This window comes from Zalophus californianus, chromosome 11 (genome assembly GCF_009762305.2).
Source record: "Zalophus californianus isolate mZalCal1 chromosome 11, mZalCal1.pri.v2, whole genome shotgun sequence".
Lineage (NCBI taxonomy): Eukaryota > Metazoa > Chordata > Mammalia > Carnivora > Otariidae > Zalophus > Zalophus californianus.
In genome coordinates this window covers 16,028,653-16,049,872 of record NC_045605.1, presented here as the reverse complement: position 1 = coordinate 16,049,872, position 21,220 = coordinate 16,028,653, and positions in this window count along the sequence as shown.

The window sequence follows — 21,220 nt, the reverse complement described above, 5'->3', positions numbered from 1 at the left end:
GAGGACCTGACCCTGGTTGGGCTGTGCATTATGACCATCCTAGCGACTCTCTCAGGAAACCAGCGAAGAGGTGGATAGCAGAAGAGCCGAGCAGGCTCTAGGAGGCGTCTTCTGGGACAGGAAGGGCCCAGGTGAGAAGTGGGGAGGGCCTGAACTCTGCACCGGTCACTTGGGTTTGCACTCACCCTGCGCTTATGCTGCACTTAGCACCCCCCAAACACCTCCCTTTCACACTCACACACCAGCCCTTTGCCTCTTTTAAAGAGATGTACCTTTTTATTTCAAAATATTTTTGCTATTTTTTAAACTACAGAAGTATATGCTTATTGGAAGACATTACCCTGAAATGAAGAAAAACATTAAACTCACCCATAGGTCACCCAGAGAGCTACCTGTAACATTTTGATGCTTATTTTAGATAGAAAGAAAGATAGATGCTACTTTTTTTAAAACCAGCATCTTAATCTACATTGTTTTGTATTCTGATTTTTTTTCACAGTATTCTCAAACGATGATTTTCATAACTGTGTGGCGGCTGTTGTCTAGAAGCACCATCACTTAACCTCTCACAGTGAGCATTTATGTGGTTGCCAGTTTCTTGTTTTTATACCTAAAATCATAATGAACTTACTTGTATGCAAATCCTAGTATGCGTCTGATCATTTCCTTGGGATAAATTCCCACCATGGTCTTGCTGGTCCCAGGAGTTTAAACTTTGTGAGGTTTGATCCCCATCCCCCTGCCAGGGCCCCCTGTGAGCATCATCATCTCCCACCTGCACTGCTTCCCTAGGCTCCTGACTATCCTTCCTGCTTCCGCTTACCCAATCCAGGCACTGTCACAGCGCCCGGAACCTCTTCATTAAACAGTAACAGCAGGTGGTATCACCCCTCCGAAACTCCAGCAGGGCTACCCTTGCACTTTGCAGGCATTCCTCCCCAAGTTGTACTTCCCACCGTGCTCCCTTCACCCACTGTGTCCACTCTGGTCTCTTCCTAGTTCATCAAAGATCTCTCCCACCACAGGACCTTTGCATGTGCTATTTCACTCTTTCTTATCATCCATGACTCAGCCTAACTCTGCCTCTTTGGAAAAGCCTTCACGGACCTCCCCTTCTCCCTTCTCCAGCTCCCTTTTGATTTCCTTCAAGGCCCTTCACATGTGTCAATATTTAATTGTATTTTCACTTGTTAATTTTCAGTGTCTCTGCACTAAATGGTATGCTCTGTGAGGGCAAGGACTTAATTTCACTAAAACTATATACCCAGTTCCTACCTAGTGCTTAACAGAAAGTAGGTCTCTATAAATATCATCAAATTATCCTCCAAAAAGGTTGTACTCACCTACGCTTCCACCAGTAATTCATGAAAGTACAGGTCACCGCACCCACCCCGACACTGGGAATGATGCTTTTTTTTGAAAAAAGAAATCTTGGCTAACATGACGGCAAAAAATAGTATTTCACCGTTTAAATCTGATGCCTAGTAAGGTCAAACATTTTTTCATGTTTATCCTTCTTCTTTTGTAGTGAATAATAAAAGAACCTATTTATAACCCGCGAGTAGTGGCTTCATTCTTAAAGCTATTCCAGAAAAGAAGGTGCTCTAGCCTCAACTTCTGGACTCTTCTAGAAAAAAAAAAAAAAAGTTGTTTCTGAAGTCTGACCTCAATCCCTCCTGCCGCTAACTGTTTTTAATCTTCCTCTTATTGGGCCCTTGTGGGGTTGGCAACAAAGCATGCGAGTGCCCTCCTGGCCCTCTTACTGGGTCCCTCTCCTGCCTCCTCTGCCCAGCGTGAAGGAGCGAAACCCACGTGCCCCTCCCTCCCACACCCCCAGTGCTGATCAGCAGATTAAGCGATTCAATTCAAGAAGGAAGGCTGCACTGGTAAGGTGCAATCATCTCTGACTAAAATCTCTTTTTCAGATATATAATGGTCTAATCAATATTAATAGAGAGGCTTATCTGTTTTCCTCATCTCCCATGTCCTTAAGAGTAGATAAAATGCTTGTAAAATAGGATTCTATTCAGCATATACTGATTGCTTCCAAAACGCATTTTCTCGAGATCTGTCATCAAGTGCGAGTCATTACTGAACTGCTAGGCCCAGCGCCGCGGTTGACAAATTTGGGGAAGATTCTTTGATTATTTTACCCAACATGTGATTTAAGGGCCGCAGCTTCTCTTGATTCAAATTGGTTCTTGCCTGTCCTGCAGGGGCATCTCAGAACGCAGAGGATTTTCAATAAATGGACATTCAGAAGAGGCCGGGCTCTAGAACCGAGACGTAGGCCTGACTCCGCCAAGGGAGACCACAGGGTATTAGGGCTGGGTGCTCTCTTGCCGGTGGGAAGGGAAGAGGCAGGGAGCGGACCCCCACCGCTACCCCATGGTATCCCACATTGGAGTCTGGCTCTGAAGGGAGGAGAAGCAGGGAGAGAACAGGGCAGCCTCAGAGACAGGCCCGGGAGGTCTGCTGTGTCCTGGGCTTGGCTTCCCGAGACATGGGTGTTGCTGCCATTTTTGCCCTTTGCTGGTGGTATGAGCCTGGGCCAGTCACCGGACCCTAAGCTCTTTTGCTTGACCTGAATCCAGGATGAGCCCAGTGCCTTTCAGACCCCAGGTCTTACCCTCATCTACTTCTCAGGGGTTTTGGACAACATCTCCCTTTTGGGATGCCTCAATTTTCACAGCAGTGGTACCCAGAGACTACTTCGTATATTTTGAAGACACTATGAGGTCGTACTATATTCAAATACAGTATGAACAAAAATCGCCATGGTAGTGAAACAAAAAATTAGGAACAACTTAAAAAGCCACAACTAAACAATCCAATGACTTAAACAGACTGTACTTGACAGTTTGTGACATATGTCATAGATAGATGTCACACATAGATGTAATCCAGGGCAGCAGCTTAAAAGAAGAGATCTAGATGTGTCGACAGGAAACGCATCCAAGATACGTTGCTGAGTGAAAAAGGCGAGATGCAGAATGATTCATGCAAGGTGAGCCATGGGAGGAAGGAAGAAAACAGTATGTAACTAGCATGTATGTAACATCTTAGCGGGAAAAAAGTCCAGACGGATCTAAGAAACTGATAACAATGGTTACTTCCATGGTCCCTGCTCTGGAGCGTGGGTCAAAGAGGACATTAGCATTATCTGTAATGTCTTGGGATTTTTAGAGGGGGAGCATATTCATACATTTCTTGCGTAAGTAAAAATGATTAATAAAAACATCTGGGTTAATTGGATTTCCATATCTTGACCCCTAGCTTACATCAGACACAAAAACTCAATTCCAGATGGATCACAGATCTAAATGTCGAAGGTCTAATAATAATAAAGCTTTTAAAAGAAAATAGAAGAATATCTTTAGAGGTTAAGGTAGGCAAAAAAAAAATTTTTTTTAACTGGACACAAAAGACATTCACTATAAAGGAAAAAGCCAGTAAGTTAGATTACATTGAATTAAGCTACCTTCAAAGGGAGGGTTCCTGCTCACAGTATAATGCCGACAGCTGGCTGGGAAAGGATGCGGGAGAGCTGGAGGTAGAAGATCATCCTTTGTAACCATTATAGTAAAGATTGGTGCAGGCAAGAATCATCAGTGGATGCTAATCTAGGGGAAATTTTGATGAGAAGTGGAATATTTGCAGGGTCTTCTAGTATATCCCGACACGTTGCTTATCCATTTCAAAGAAAAAAAATAACATAACTGGATACCACCTTGACCAGGTGATGAAAATTAGCATCATTAATGAGGAGCAGAGGCTCCAGATGTGAGCTCCGGAGAAGGACATAACACCATTCACGCAGATGCCAGCCAGCAACACATTATCTCCTCTAATCATAAGAAAATATCAAACAAACAAAATGAGGAACATTCTATTTAAAAGGGAAGAGGGGGAGGGACTGTATTCTTCAAAATGTCAATGTCATAAAAGACAAAGAAAGGCCATGGAAATGTTCCTGATTGAAGGAAACCAAAGAGACATGACAACTAAGGACAATGCCTGATTCCAGACAGGATTCTGTATGGGAAGAGGGGAAATGTTACAAAGGGCATTATCAGATCAACTGCAAACATTGAAACACAGATAGTGAGGTAGATAGACGTATTACAGCAATGTTAAATTGACGGAAGTTGGCAGCTGTAGGGGGGGCCATGTAAGGGAATATTCCTAAGAAATACTGACTGAATTATTGGGGGGGGGGAAGGGTCACCATGTATGCAACTCACTTTCAAATGGTTCAGAAAAGCGTGCAGTGTGTGTGTGTGTGTGTGTGTGTGTGTGTGGAGGGGAGCAGTGTGGTAAGAGAGTACACACGATAAAAGCAAATAAGAGAGAGCCAGCTAGCTCCCTGATCTCTTCTTATAAGGACACTAATCCTATCAGATCAGGGCCCTACTCTTAGGACCTCAGTTAACCTTCATTACTTCCACAAAAGCCCCATCTCCAAACACAGCCTCACTGGGAAGCCCTAAGGCTTCAACAGATGAATTGGGGCAGGACACAAACATTCAGTCCATAACAAATGTGAAGACCAAGACGCAGTCCCACTCCGACAGAGACATGTGCATACGTGCACCAAAATCCCAAGCAAGAATGTTCCCCACAGCACGATTCACAACAGTACAACGGAAAGCAGTCCTAAGACCCTTCAGGTATCAATGGATAAATAAATTGTGTAAAATCATACAGAGCAATACTATATACATCAGTAGGAACGAAAAACTACAGCCATATGCAACATAAATAAATCTCTACAATCGTGCGGAGGGAAGAAAGCCTTTACCCAGATTCACCTATTGCTCGGGGAAATCTACCAGACACAAATGAGTACATATTTCTGATTTCATTTCCATGAAGGTAAGGAAAGGTAATGGCAAAATTAATGCACAGTGTTAGAAGCCAGACTGGCGGTTACCCTTGGCAGAGGGAGGAAGGAGGCTGGAATAAGACAAAGGGCACTTCTAGGGGCTGGTGATGTTCTGTTTCCAGACATGGTGTGTTCACCCTGCGAGAATTCATCAAGGCGCACATTCATGACTTGGCACATTTATGTATGTATTCTTTAATTAAAAGTGTACATTAAAGGGACGCCTGGGTGGCTCAGTCGATGTGTGTCTGCCTTCGGCTCAGGTCATGATCCCAGAATCCTGGGATCGAGCCCCGTGTCAGGCTCCCTTCTTGGCAGGGAGTCAGCTTCTCCCTCTCCCTCTGCCTTGGCTCATGCTCTCTCTCTCCTCTCTCTCTCTTCCCTTCTCTCTCTCTCTCAAATAAGTAAAATCTTTTTTAAAAAGTTTATATTAAAAAAGAGACCTCTGGGGGTTCCTGGGTGGCTCAGTCAGTTAAGCAACCGTCTCTTGATTTCAGCTCAGGTCATGATCTCAGGGTTGTGGGACTGAGCCCTGCATCAGGCTCCAAGGTCAGTGGGAGTCTGCTTGAGATTCTCTCTCTCTCTCTCTCTCCCTCTGCCCCTCCCCCTACTCTCTCTCTCTCTTTAAAAAAAATAATAATAACTTTTAAAAAGAGACATCTGGATACTTATTAAGTTTGGATTCTAGAATCACTCATGGCCCCTCTAAAATTCTGTATCAGTGGGTAAGGAATGGGGTGAATGGGAGGTAAACAGGTCCCAAATCTGCTTTTAAATTTTTTTATTCAATTTATTTAAAATGGATTTTTAAAAAACAGTTCATCTATTTCTCCCCCCCACCCCCCCACCCCCCCACCCCCCCCACCCCCCCCCCCCACCCCACCCCACCCCACCCCACCCCACCCCACCAATCTTTTTTGTTGTTGTTGTTAAAGATTTTATTTATTTGACAGAGACAGTGAGAGCAGGAACACAAGCAGGGGGAGTGGGTGAGGGAGAAGCAGGCTTCCCGCGGAGCCAGGAGCCCAAAGCTGGGCTCGATCCCAGGACCCTGGGATCATGACCTAAGCTGAAGGCAGACGCTTAACCACTGAGCCACCCAGGCACCCCCCACCACACCAATCTATTCTCTATAGCTGTAAGTTTGAGGTTTTTTGATGTTGTGGTTGATTACTTTTTGGATTACACATGTAAGAGAGATCAGTCGGTATTTGTTTTTCTCTGACTTATTTCACTTAACATAATACCTTCCAGGTCCATCGGTGTTGTCGCAAAAGGCAAGGTTTCATTCTTTTTTATGGTTGAATAATATTTCATTTTATGTATATAAATATATAAATAAATAAATTCCCCATTTACCCATCAGTGGACACTGGGATCGAGCCCTGTGTCAGGCTCCCTTCTTGGCAGGGAGTCAGCTTCTCCCTCTCCCTCTGCCTTGGTTCATGCTCTCTCTCTCCTCTCTCTCCCTTCCCTTCTCTCTCTCTCAAATAAATGAATAAAATCTTTTTTAAAAAGGAGAGAGAATGATGCCTCTAGCTTTGTTCTTTTTTCTCAAGATTGCTGTGGCCATTCAGTGTCTTTTGTGGTTCCATACAAATTTTAGGATTGTTGGTCATATTTCTGTGAAAAATACCATTGGAATTTTTGCAGGGGTTGCATTGAATCTGTAGATTGCTTTGGGTAATAGGGACATCTTAACAATATTAATTCACCAATTCGTGAGCATGGAGTATCTTGCCAATTATTTGGGTCTTCTTCAATTTCCTTCATTAATGTCTTACAGTTTTCAGGGTACAGGTCTTTCACCTCCTTGGTTAAATGTATTTCTAGGCTTTTTATTCTTTTTGATGTAATTGTAAATGGGATCTCTTTCTTAATTTCTCTGTCTGACAGTTCGTTATTAGTATGAAGAAATACAGCAGATTTTTGTGTGTTGGTTTTACATCCTGCAACTTTACTGAATTAATTTATTAGTTTTAACAGTTTTTTGGTGGAGTCTTTAGTGTTTTCTCTATATAATATCAGGTCATCTTTACAATTTGGATGCCTTTTTTTTCTTTCTTTCTTTCTTGCTCTGGCTAAGACTTCCAAAACTGTGTTGAATAAAAGTAGCAAGAATGGGGGCGCCTGGGTGGTTCAGTTGGTTAAACGTCTGACTTCAGCTCAGGTCATGATCTCAGGGTCCTGGGATCGAGCCCCACGTCAGACTCTGCCCTCAGAGGGGAGTCTGCTCGTCCCTCTCCCTCTGCCCCTCTCCCTGCTTGTGCTCGTTCTCTCTCTCTAGTAAATAAAATGTCTTTAAAAAAAAAAAAAGCGGCAAGAATGGACACCTTTGTCTTCTCCCTGATCTTAGAGGAAAAGCTTTCAGCTTTTCACCACTGAGTATGATGTGAGCTGGGGCTTGTCATATATGGCCTTTATTACGTTGAGGTATGTTCCCTCTATACCTACTTTCATAAGTGGATGTTGGATTTTGTCAAATGCTCTTTCTGCATCTATTGAGAGGATTATATGATTATTATCCTTCATCTTGCTAATGTGGTGCTTCACATCAGCTGATTTGTAGATATTGAACCATCCTTGCAGCCCCAGAAGAAAACCAAATGGTTATGGTGTATCCAAAAATCTGCCTTTTGAACAAGCCGTCAGGTAAGTCCTATGGGTTCCGGGGCCACTCTTGGAAAAACACTGGTAACCCTTTACATTTTAATAACAGCACAATCCATGTCCATAGAGAAACATCATGGAGAGGCAGGAATATTCTATCACAGTTATCTCTTCAAAATGTCCCTTTGCCCTGCAACCCCCAAAGATATTTAATGTGGTGCTTGAACGCCCTGCACTAGATGCTTTCACCTGCCTGCCCCAGGTACGTGGATTTGGTCTCAACTCCCAAGGTCTCCTGTCCCCCTCCCCCTCACCATGAGACTCTCAGGCAGTGGTGATTGTCATCAAGGCGTGACTTTTCAGCCATCTTTGGTTCCAATATTTGTACAGGCACAGGACTCACAACAAAGAAATCTTCACAGAACCTCTAGGCTGTGACTGCTCATCCTTCACGATAGCCCCAGCTCTTCTGTGAATATTTCTATCACAGATCAAAGGCATACATCTATGTGTGCGGTGTCTCCGATGTGAGACCATATTTCCCCATGCTTAGTACGGTGCCTGGAACACAGCAGGTGCTTAATATATACTTTTTTGTTTTAAACCAACTGAATAGAAGGAACCAAAGCTGAGAGCCCCCACCTTTGCCAGGAGAATTCTCCTTCCTAGTCTGCCCTTGGCCTGCCCTTGCCTCCAAAAAACCCTATTACCCCCAGTGTCTCCTGGATACACCCTCCTCCCCTTCTCAAGTCCCTTTTTTCTTGCTCCACTGAGGCTCGGCACCAATCCTTCCTTTTCTCTTCCATTCTTTGTTCTCCAGCTCTGTGCATCTGGGTGAAGGGCAAGAGAGGGCTTTCTAATGCATAAGATAATTTTCATCTTTATTAGCACACATAACATTATCACCTGACTAAATTCCCAGCTTTGCCAATTAAGCATCCTCGCCGGTCCTCTCCCCAAACCTCCCCACCACCACCACCACCTTGCACACCTCCTCTCCCAAGTCTGAGAAGGGAACCCTCTCAATTTGTAAACCCTCATTCCTGCCATCAGAACGGAGGCCATCAACTCACTTGAGAACCACAGGATTTGAAGAGGGAAGGAGAGGGCAGGAGGAGTTCCCAGTGGGCAGGAAGAAACTCTGGGGGAGGTGGATATGTTGCAGAGGAGGAAAACCTTCCATCGGCCCTCTTAAGGTTCTGTGACTGGGCCTAATAATTAAAATGACATGAGACAGGAGAAAACAGGAAAAAAAGCATACACACTTTTTTAACATTTTTACTTGTACACAAGGATCTTCAAAAGGAAAATGAAGACCCAAAGAAACCATTAGGCCCCGATGTTTGTATCCTTTTTAAATAAAGAATGATATCTTGTGTGGGTGTGATGAGCCAGATGGGCTTAGACCAGGGCCAGTAAGCTGTGGCACAATGACCAGGAGACATGGGGAAAGTACTGGAAAATCAGGGTTACTTTGGTAGGTCTGTCTGCACAGAAGCATCTCAGTGTTGACTCTCTGTTTCCGGCGCTAAGAGTGCTCTCCTCTGCCCGGTACAAGGAGGGTATCTTTCTCCCGGGAAATGTTGTGACCGGCTTTTAGGTAGAAAGGGGAGGTCAGAGAGCCCTTTCAGCACCTGCTGTTTCTCAAGTGTCTCCAGCTAAAAATAATCAATCAGCGAAAGCAGTATATTTTGAAGTGGCATGTTCTGTATCTCCTTCAATGCTCAGTATCTTAATTGTGGCAATGGTCCACAACTGAATACATATGTCAGAATGTATCCGTTTGAACAGGTTAAGTATATGCAGTTTACTGTCGGTCAATTATACCTCAATAAAACTGCAAGAGGAGGAAGAGAAGGGGTTAGGGAGGAGGAAGGAAAATAAAGAAATTCAGTAAATTTTCAGGATACAAAATCAATATACAAAGAAAAATCAGTTGCATTTACATACATATGTGGACTCTTTTAAAAAACAAAAAAAGAAAGAACACCAAACTCATAGAAACAAAAAGAAGAGGCTGAGGCTGGGAAGAAATAGGGAGAAGTTGGGAAAAGGATACAAACTTTCAGCTACATGATGAGTAAGGTGTGAAGATCTAATGTATGACATGGTGACAATAGTTGATAGCCCTGTATTGCATAATTGAAATTTGCTAAGCGAGTAGAAGTTCTCACATTTTAAGAAAAAGGGTAAATATGTGATAATTAACTAGGAGGGGGGATCCTTGCACAATGTATATATATATTTCAAATCATCATGCTGTACACTTTAAGCATCTTGCGATTTTACCTGTTAATTACCCCTTGAGAAACTGAAGAGGAGAAAAGAAAAGGAAATCAAAAAGAGGGAAGTGACTTGCCGAAGGTCCAGCTGAGAATTCTAACCCGCTAGGGTCTTGATCTTAAATCTGTCTTCCTGCCAGGACTCTCACCATGGTTTTCAGGCCAAACGAAAAATTTCGAGAAGCTTCTATTTTTAGTACGTAATTGGCCACTGGAAGGCTGGACTTGGTCTGCAGAGACTTAGTGAGACTTGGCCCCGGTCTTGACCAGGCTTCGTTGTCACAACAGACTTGTCAATGGGGCAGACGTGATGGGAGTGTGGGTAGTCCCTTGCTCCCGCCTTGGCCTACTTGCCTCAGTGAATGGTGACTAAGAGTGGGATCCTGGGATGCCAGAGGAGCAGGGCAGCACCCCTGTCCCCCAGGAGCTCATTCCAGCAGGGTGTGTGGACCCCTACCCAGGTCATTACAATGGAGCAGCAAGACAAGTAGGGCATGCTCAACCCAGCCTGGGCCAGACTTCCTGGAGGAGGTGATGCCCCTGAATGGCTTTGCCCCCCCTTGGAGGCCTCCACTTCCACGTCTGCTGCCTCTGTCCCCTTCTCCTGCTGCTCCTCTCCCTGGCCCAGGTGTTCCCCAAACCCAACCCCTTCCTTTTCTTCTCCTCAACACAGCTGACAGGCGCCTTTTCAGGAGGAAGTTAGCTGGAAGTTGAAAAATATAAGTAAAGGAAACGACCAGCCATCTGGCTGCCACGGGCCAAATTTCTGCTCCTGCCATGACTGACAACTCCACTCCACGTGCCTGCTTGTCTCCCAGAACCCAACTCATTTGCAGCCATTCCTCCCTCTCCATCTTGATGCCCATCCCTTCCTGAAAATTCACACCAAGACACGCTCTGGGCAAGTGGTGGGTAAGAAATGGGCTTAGCACCCCTCGCCCCTGTCCACAATAGGCTCAGAAGCCCTGATCTCTCTACCCCATTCTCAAGAGCATATTTGGGTTCTTCTCCTAGAGAGGGATCCCCACAAAACTTTGTACCCAGGAGGGCAGGCAGAAGGGCTTCCGAAGAGAAGAGAACACGCAGGGCATGGAATCTGGAGTGGGTACCATGAGGGGAGATGAAGAAGTCGGCAGGACTAGCCTCTACTTCTCTACTCCCGTTTGCAATCCCCCCTCACACCCATGATTGCCTTTAATCCCCACTGTGATCTTTAAATTAACGAGGTAGGAATAGTCTCAAAGGGGTGAGATAGCATGTCTAAAGAGAGGAAATAAGTAGGTATTGAGTGAGATCCACTGGGTCTGCGATAGACAGAATAATGCCCCCCAAGTGTCTACCTCCTATTCCCAGAGCCCTGAATATGCTCCCTTCTGTGGCAAAAAGGACTTTCACAGATCTGGTTAAGGATCTTGAGATGGAGAGAATATCCTGGATTATCTGGGGGCGGGGGGGGTGTGATCACAAGGGTCCTTATCAGTAAAAGAGGGGGGCAGGAGAGTCAGACTCAGAGGGATGCAGCACAAGGAAGACTTCCTTGGCCATTCCTGGCTTTGAAGATGGGGAGAAGGGGCTGCGAAGCCAAGGAACCTCCAGAAGCAAGAGAACAGATTCTCTCCTGAGCTGCCAGGAAGGAATGCAGTCCTGCCGACACCTGAAATTTCAGCTCCCCGAGACCCAGGTTGGACTTCTGCCCCTGAGAACTGTGAGATCATCAATGTGTATTGTTTTAAGCCACTAAATTTGGGAAGTGACCTAACAGAGGACAAGGAGTCTCCCTACAGCGCCTCCTGTGTTTGTCCCAGCAAATCCCATGAGCAGATGCTGTCCCCTGCTTCGTGGTTGAGGGCACTGAGGCGCACACTGTCAGATGACTTGCTCCAGGCCACCCAGCTGGTGTTAGGTTTGGGCTCCTCAGCAGCAGAGCCTGAGGCAGGCATTCTCAGTCCACAACTTCTTGAGGGAGCACTCTTCAGCCAAAACCCATAAAGGAGTCAGGGAAGCACAGAGGGAAGGGCATGAGGAAGGATGGGGTCTTGGGGCAAGTCAACACTGGGCCTGATGCATGGGTCACTCTGGAGCATAAATCAGCCAAGAAAATTAGCCCCGCTCCTGGCAAGGGGCTCAGCCCTTCGTTCCCTGGGTCAGCCAGCAATTAGTTGGCTGGTGGCTGCCCCGAGAAGCAGCCGGAGGTAACCCTTCCTGGCAGAGGGCAATTCTCTGCAGAAGGGGCAGCTGTGAGCCCTCAGCAGCCCACACTCACGCCACCAGGGATGGGCAGGCCACAAGAGCAACCCCACGGTGCGGGCCCAGCGCCCTCCCTGTCGGGAGATGGGAGAGACCACAGCCCAGGGTATGTGCGGGCTGGCCAGAGAGCAGTGCGCACAGCGGCCCGGAGAAGGGGCAGCCAGGGTGGGGACAGGTGTCCAGGCCGGTGAGGACGCCCACGGGGCCCAGGCCTCTGCATCCAGAGCAGGAACAGTGAGCGTCTGGGCCCCGACCTGCCCCCCTCACCCCCCAGCAGGCGCTGCTCCCCCGAAGCCACAAGGTCAGCACTCTGACCGCGGCACCTCATCGCCCCCCAGCCCCAGACCAGAGCCTCAGAGGGTTCCTGAGTCTCTGAGGAAATTGGATGGTAATGGTGTTCTCAGCTTCCTCCTTTCCTCTCCCTTGCCCTCCCTCTTTCTTTCTGGGCCTGCCCCTGAAGCTATTAATATCCAACTTGAACTAAACTGCGACTGTATTTCAACTTTCCCGCTTTATTTGCCACGAGCGGGTTGTTTCTCCGGGGCGGTGAGGGGAGCCGGGGTCCTGCTTCTTTCCAGCCCATGCTCCGAGGGCTGATCATACAGAAGAACCTAGCGGCCAATACTGGGTCGAGGAGGAAAAGGAGCGTTCCATTTTCTGCATGTTCTGTGTGGTAGCAGCTTCTGTTCCCGTCAGGAACCTTCGAACACATTTCATGGCTGCCTGATGGAGCAGAAATGTGCTCTCGGTGGGGCCGGTGCCAGGCCACGGGCAGCTCTGGGAGGGGCTTGGCACCTGGGCCACTCGCCCCTGTCTGGGCAGGATGAAGGAGGGAGGGTGGCAGGCAAGAGGGCAGGAAGCCTTCCCAGAGGAGGCGCGAGGTGGCACCTGTCATTCTCAGAGGGGTCTGCCGTCTCCCATGTCTAAGCCCCTCGATGATGCTGGAGGGAGTGCTGCAGGGCACCCCTGTTCACGGGTGGGGAAACCCATGCCCAGACTGACCTCGTGCTTTGCCTGTGGATACTGGAAAGGTCAGGGATGGAGCTCGGGTGTCCTGACTCACAGCCCACCCCCACCCTGGGGCTCCAGTCCGTGACACCAGGATGAGAATAAGACGGGGCTCTCCCAGGCCAAGCCACTGCTCCCTGAGCTTTCTTCCCTTCCCAACCAGTAGCCAAGCAAGGTATACGCTTCCCACCAAGCCTCTTGGCCCCAGAACCCTGTCTCCTCTGCCCCACGCCCGGGCAGGTGGAGCCTGGGGCTGACCCTAAGCCCCCAGAGCCAAATGTCACACAGTCCTTCTCCCAACCCGGGCACATGGCCCCACCAGGCCCCCCAGACAGTAGTGCTGGGGACTGCCTTGTCCCAGACGCAGGATGACATCACTCCTGAGGGAAGTTCATCAGTGCTGTGTTTGCCCGGGGCAAAGAAACCCTGGAAGACAAACGGCCCAGAGAGCTCCTGGGCTTGGCCACAGGGCTGCAGAGCAGTCTGCTGGGGACAGAGGCAAGCATGCGTTTGGCCCGCCTGGGAGGGGAGCTGGCTACTTGCCTACGAGAAGTAGCTGCTTGTGTCGAGCTCTGACTGGGCAAGGAGCTTCACGTGAGCCATCTCGAGCACCCTGCGCACTGGCCTTGTGACATAGAGGCGCCAATGGGAGGGAGCTTCTAGGTCCAAGATGGAATCTCCACACCAGACATTGAACAGGGTACCTGGAGGTCCCTCCCCACACACCCAGTCCGCAGACGGTAGCCACCGACAAATGACAGATACTACTCCCTAGGAGGAGAAAAGCCTCGTGACAGCCCTGCTCAGGACGCTGCCCTCCGGGGTCTGTGCTGGGGGCACATGCGTCCCTTCGGTGGGTGTTGACTAAGTACCTATTCCCTAGCAGATACTGTCACCCCCAGTCTGGTACACTTTATACCCGATTACATGCTCCCTCTGTTTCACACGCTCCCAGAAATGCCCGCATGTGTACACAGGCATATGCACACACACGCACACACGCACACAAACACACACACACACACACACACACACACACTCTTCCCTGACCAGCCGCCCCTAAACTAGGTCAGGCCCTCAAGCCAAAGTGAGGACGAACAGAACAGATGGAGGGATGCGGTGGCTCGCAGACCACGTCTTGGAAGAAGAGGACGTGAGCAGAGATGGAGAGGGGAGTGGGCAGGTGTGGCTGCCTGGAAAAGGGGGGGCAGCCTCAGGGAAGCAGCAGGGGCTCACTGCAGGGAGCCCCCGTGTGAATCTGACATGGGAACGGGCAGATGCGGGCAGCCCTCAGCAGCTTAGGCGCAATTCAGAGAGGTGGCTGCACTGGGAGTCAGTCCCTTAACAACGTGGGGCCCTGGGGAAGGTTTACAGGCCTGCTCTGGGCCTCCAGTTCACCATCTGCAAAATGCGGGTGCTGGTAGGTGGTGGGGATTACATGAGCTGGGGTGTGGGGCATGGAAGGACCTCCGAGGCGGGAGTTCCCAGCAGGGTGGCTTTGTCTGCTCTGGCCCCACCCTACCCACAACAGCGAACACAAGCTCAGAGGGCACTCTGGGCCCCGCACTGTTCCAGGGCATCCTCCTGCCCATCCTTGGAGGTGGTGCTCTGGCCATCACCCCCATTTCTAGCAGGGAACTGAAGCACAGCACTTGTCCAAGGTCAGAGCAGAGCCAGGCTTAGAAGGCTCCAGAGTCTGTGCTCCTTTCCTCTACCCCACCCACAGACTCTGCTGCTCCGTCTGGCTGCCCGGTGGCAGCAGCGAGACTCAGCTTTGTGCCTGGGGGGAAGGCACAGCACCCTGGCTGCTCTGGGCAGCCGAGCAGGCATGGGGGTTCACCGTGGAGCAAGACTCCCCGAAAGGCCTCCCTGACTAGAATCATCTCCCCAGCTGGCTTACCCTGAGATCTTTAAAGCAAATTGAGGCGCCACTTCCAGAAGACCCCGGTTGACACACATGTCGATATGTGGGAGGGTTCTGCCACTGACTCTTTAGCAGAGATTGGCCACTAGGGTTGGTTCGTTAGAGGACTGGCTTTGGTTTTAGAGGTGAAGGGGGATGTGGTCTGGAAGACGAGCGCAGCGCCCTCCAGGGTCCGATGCGGACAGTCTGCAGGGGAGGGGCTGAGGGGGGCAGGGTGGGGGTGCGGGAGACTGATGCTGGGTGGAGTGCAGGGCAGCAATTTCACAGGGTTAAAATACATTTGACTTGGAAATGAAATACAGATCAAAGACGAGGGAGTGGCTCTAAGTAAAATGGAGTGGAGGAGAGGGGGCAAGGTCCTTTTCACCCAACCTCCATTACCCCCCATCATGGCCCCTCCAGGGCATCTCCACAGGCCCGGGGTTCCCGGAGGAACCCAGTTTGCAAACCACCGATCTTACTGTGAAGAGCAGTGGCCCTGGAGTCAATTCAGGGGATCTCATCTGTAAGGTCTCTCCTAGCTGTGACATTCTAGGTGGTTTGGGGAGAGGAAGAGAGGGGGTTGGCCAGGAACGGCATTGCTGACTGTAGACCCACCCTGGTTCAGCCGGGCTTTGTGGTCACATTTCCTTCCTCCTGAGCACACACCTCCGTGGACACCTGGGACTGGTATGCAAGAACTGGAGACAGATGACAAAAGATGAGGTGTGGGGTCTTGTCCCTGATCCCCCAACTTCTCACAAATTCCACCCACATGCCTCCAGTGCTCCGTGCCTACACTATTTCCCCGCCAGGAGACGGTGGGGTTTGGTGGATTGATACCACAAGGTGTGCAGTCAGCAGCCTCGGCTTGAGCCCCGTCCTGCCCCTTCCTGGCCGGGCCATTAGGAAGCATTACAGCATTCTCTCCCCTCAGAAACCTCGTGGGACCAGGAGGGCAGAGATGATTGTTCTCCTTGTATAGCTGAGTGCAGTGGGGCTCAGTGACATGAAGTGACTCATCTAAGGTCGCGCAGCTACACCCTGGCAGAGCTATAAAAGTAGGACCTAGTCTTTTCCCCCACGGGGCTCAGATGCTGGAATTGCAAGGCTCTCAGCACCAGGGGGCAGGGGGAGATGCTCACACCTCCTCTCTGGAGGACAGCGGGGTGCACAGGCCTTCATGTGGCCATAGAGGATGGCTCCAGAGAGGCAGTGGAGCAGGGCATCAGGGGCCAGAGGGACAGCAAAGACCTCAACTCATCCCCGGCACTCACCACTGCACTGGTCACTCAGCAGAGCAAGGTCTGGTGCCCAGTAAGCAAGTGCACAAAACCACGGTGGCAGGACTCAAACACCTCACTCAGAGGGAGGCCAGGAACGAGCACTGGGCTCCCGGACAAAAGGTTCTGGTCTTTGGAGTGGAGGGAGACCCGGGGCCCCATGCAGAAGGGAATGCAGGCAGAAGCCCCTGGCCATGGCCTGGCCCAAGACCCCCTAAGCTCACACTCCAGGGCGGTGTGGAACGAAAGGCCACTCTGGAGTCTGTGTGGGAGCCCCAGATCCAGGGTCTGGCACGAGGCTTGAAAGGAGAAGGGGTCAGGTTGAGGACAATAAGCTGGCGTATCACGGGGATGTGGGCATATGGTGGAAAGCCTGTTGACGATGCCGTCCCCCCCCCCCACTCTGAGCCCCCCCCTTGTCCCAAATCCCTTCCCCTGGCCAGGACAGCCCAGGAGGCCCCTGCTTCCAGCCCCCCACCTGCAGCCAGCGTGACTCCTCTGTGGCTCTGGCTGTGTCGTCTCCCTGGCCTGACCCTCCGCCTCTCCCACCAATTCAATTATTCATCGAGTGAGTTCTGGCGTTGAAGTTAATCTCTCCCCCTTCTCAGCCACCCCCAACTCCCCCCCTACCAAGTTTGGGGTGGGGAAAAGCGCTGGCGGTTCCGTGTGGTGTTGATTAGAGTATTGATCCTGGCTGCAGCCTGCAGTTGCCGCCCGAGCATCCATCAATGTCGGGGTGTGGGGGGGGAGGGCAGGGCGGAAGAGTGGCCTGGGGCCTTGCCAGGCCAGACCCCAGCGTGCCCAGCCTGCTCTGGGGCTGTGAGCAAGCCGGGCAGGTGCGCTGAGCTCCATGAGGTGGGGCTGGGTTGTTGCTACTTGTGATCCCTCCTACCTGGCTCGGTGCGCTTCCGCAGCACGCTCTCTCCCTTTCACTCTGTGGCCCGTTGATTCATGGCTGGTTCTCTCTGGTCATTCTGGCTAACAGCTGTCCCTGTCCATTATCGCACACCTCCAATATGCTAGTTGTCTGCCCCGAGTTCTTCCTTCTGCCGGCACTCCAGGGAGATTCGTGCCTCTTCTCCGGATGCAGAAACTGAGGCTCACCAAGGTAAGGGGAGGTCAGACTGCTGGAGCAGAGGAGGGGCCGGCCCAGAATGTCCCTTTTTCACGAGGCCACAGCGCTCCCCTGGCAAGGGAACAGTGACGTTCATTGAGCCACTATGTGCCGGGGACACGTTCTCTCGCGGACAACTTGTATTTATCTTGTGATGTAGAGGTTCATTGTCCCCATTTTACAGATGACGACACTTAAGTAACTTGTCTCCCAGGTGCACAGCTAGGAAGTGGCAGAACTGGATCCAGACCCTTGTCTGGGAAACTCTGGCCCCGAGCTCCTTCTGTTTGGATGGCAAATCCCAGTTGAAGGGTGGTTTTACCCACATGCTCTCATTTTCTCTTTACACTCACACTGCAAGCGAATTGGTGCTCTTATCCCCATTTTTTAATCAGGGGACATGAGAGGAAACTGAGGCACAGTGTGGGGAAGGGGCTGGAGATGGCAGAGCCGGGACTCTGGGGCTAAGTCGGCCGACCCCTGATGCTGTTATGGCAAGTCCATGCCCACGTGGCCTCCCCTGGGCTGGGCTGCCACCAAAATCGAACTTCCTCCTTTTCAAGGAAGCCTTCTTGGACTTGCTGAAGGGGGGTAGCCGCTCTCTGGAGCACAAACTGAGGGGGCATCAGGACACCTATCTCCACGGGCCCAGTCCCTCTCCAGAAAGGACTGAATGTGCTCAGTTCCACTACCAGCTCCTTCCCTCCAGCAGGCCTCGTCTCTTCCCTGCTCAAGTGCACCACGTCCAGGGAGCCCAAGCCCACCTAACCCCCATCGCCCACCCCTCGGTCTCAGAGGCAGGCTTCTGATCTCACCACTCAGCTCAGGGTCCTGGGCAAGGCGCTTCTACTCCCGGATTCTTCCTGTGTGCCTCAGTAGAACCACCCAGAAGCTCCATAAACAACTCAAATACCACGGCCCCACTCAGATTCTGAGTCAGTAGCTCCGGGGTGAGGCCGGGTCACCTGCATTTTTTAAAGCATGCAGGTTTTCATTCAACAAATATTGATTGGACGTCTGTTATGGGAAGTCCGGCAAGGACACCAGAGCCACCGCACTCTGGGTGGCCCCAGGGGGTTGCTGAAGCCGTGCTCTCTATACCTGAAAAGCGTCACCCCGCTTGCTCCAGGGGAGCTGGAGCGAGGATGAGTGTGATGTGGAAAGAGCTGGCTGTGTGAGGAGCAGGACGGTGTCACCCTCATCTGTGTGCTGCAGTGGTCAAGAACCGCCAGGCTGGGTGGTCTCTGGGGTCCCTGCCACTCAGAGAAGGCCAAAGCTCCCTCTGCATCCGGACCATCCCCTGCCCCTGGGAGAGGGCCCCGCGCGGGGGGTGTGGTCCAGCAGGCCTGAGGCTGGTGGACTCCTGAGTCCCAGACACTCACCTGCTCCCTCCCCCACCTTGAGCTCTAGTTTCGGAAGGCAGGAAGGAAAGCAGGTGGTGGCCGTCCCAGCTCCAGCCCTTGAGTTAGCGCTGGTGGCGGTGCTGGGGCTGGAAAGCAGCTATGATTGCAAATTGATCTGTTGTGCACTGAGCTGGTTATCAAGAAGACAAAGCAAGTCGTCGATACTGCATCACCCACTGGTATCCAGAGCCTCTCCCTTGGGCTACTTGGGGAGGGAGAGAGAGTGGGAGAGGGAGCTGCTCCTGCATTACCTGGAGTCTTTGCAGGGCCCTAGGGCGGGAGGGAGGGACCCCAGGCTCAGTCTCAGTCTCTGCTTCTGGGTAGCCCTGGGCTCTCTTGTTTTTCCTCCAGAACCAGCCTGCAGCTCAATGTGGAACAGAGGAGTTAAAACAGCAGATAATTTAGAAATGTATTTCTGTCCAGTTTGTAATTCTGTAGTCTGACATGGGTCTGGGAGCCGAGGACACACCCTTTGCCTTCCTCCAGCTGGCTCGGGGGACTATGTTTGCATTTCTGCAGTGCTGTGAGGGCAGGAGGCTTGGACGGTGCTGGCACCAGAGGCCCTGGGAAGGGAAACCTAGCCTGGGTTGCTCCTTTGGCAGCTTAGCTGACAGGTAGTTCTGTGGCAAGAGCACTGAGAGTCGGGTCCTGCCAGCAACTCAGTGAGCCCCAGTGATTTGGGTGTTCCCAGCCCAGCGCCATGTCAGGTGCAGGGAAGGCAGTAGCAGAAGGGGGCCGCATGGACGCCAGTGCCCAGCCGACCCTGGGCCAGAGACCTTCGCTCTGTGCCCAGGCTTCACCTTCCCCTCGGGATCTCCAGCCGACCCACACTCAGGCTTCAGGCCAGATCTGCTTCCTGTCACTCTGGCCCAAGCCTGGCCATGTGGCCTTCCCCTTACACGGGGTTCAGTCACGCGGGGAGCCCAATGGTGTGGGCATAGCCCGAGAAACCTCCCACCCCCTCTGGATCTGCAGTCACAAGCTTGTATGATGAAGCCATGAATGGTCCTGGGCAGCAGCCTGCAGGCCTGGAGGGCAGGGCCCCGAGAAGTCAAGGCCAGCGTGTATGTCTCCTGCCCGCTTCCCCTCATTTGCTCACTTCCCTTTAGGAGCCTTTCCAGTGATACATGTGAGGCACCAAAGTCACTGTGACCTCTTTCCTTTCCCACTTAAAGGCCTCCTTCCCCTCCCCATGAAGGCCTGGAGCTGTGTGGGAGCCGTGTGCACGCACGTGCAGGAGCACACACACGTGTGTGCACGATGGCATGTGGCAAAGGAGGCCCTCCTCTCTGGGGTGGTGACACCCATCTGGGGACAGTGGGGGAGAGGGCATGTGAGGCTCCTGGGCCTGGCCTCTCTCCAGCCCAGCCTCCTCTTTCTGTATTTACGAGGGCATCCAAAGTGGAAGATGGGGAAGGGGATTTCAGGCTAAAGTCCTTCAGGCTCAGAAAAGAGATCAGACAAGGAGCGAGAAAGAAGGGGGGGTGGGATCGCTGAGGAGCAGAGAAGGAGAAGCGCAAACACGCGCTGCCCGGGTGGACAGAACAGGGGCCCGCCGCGGCCTGGCAGCCGGCCACAGGGAGAGGGCACCGGAAATGGTCGGGCCTCGGACCCAAGAGGAACAGGGCCCATGGGGCCATGGGCGATGAGCATGTCTTGGCCTGGACTGGGGGACAGATGGCCCCCCCAGCCTCTCTGGCATTGCCTCCCCCTGCCCACATTCCCCCTTCCCCAGAGGGCCGCGCTCCAGTACACAAAGCCTAAATGGACATGACAGGGCCCCTGCCCCTTTGGGCTCCCTGTCTCATTCCCAGCTGGTGCACTTGCACCCCTGCCAGCCTCCACAGCACTTCCCTCCAAAGGGCTCAGCACGCCGGGCTCATGTTGGGGTCCTTCCAGCCCGCCCCCACATCCCAGCCATAGCCATCACCAGAAACTGGGTGCCAGCATCGGAGCAAGGATGGGGTGCTCTGCAGCCCTCCCAGCCCCCCACTTCACCCAGGGCCCAGTGCAAGGGGCCTGCAATCCTTACCGCCCGATCCAGCCCGGGAGCCCCTCACCCTCATGGGTATGAAAGGGACAAACTGCAGGTGTGAATTCACTGCTGCCGAGAGTCTCCATTCCCGTCTGATGACCTTGGAGAAGAAGGAGCCAGACCAACATGGAGGCTTGACTGGGGTTTCTGGAGACCGCTCACCTCGGAAAGGCTGCTTCCCAGTTACCACCAGTGGCCCCCAGATCATGAGCTGTCCACTATTCCAGAGATGCCTGGTCTGACGGGGCACAGGAGGCTCACATGAATCGGGACCCCCGCACTTCCCTCTCTCCCGCCTGCACCTGCCAACCTCTGGGCCGGTCCGTCAGCTCTGCCTCTGGGCCCGTGGTCAGTGTGCTGGGTGATGGGGGACAGAAGTCCCCAGTCCAGAACCAGAAAAAAAACAGATGGACAGGCATCTCCCCTGGCACTGAACCCCCAAGGAGGACG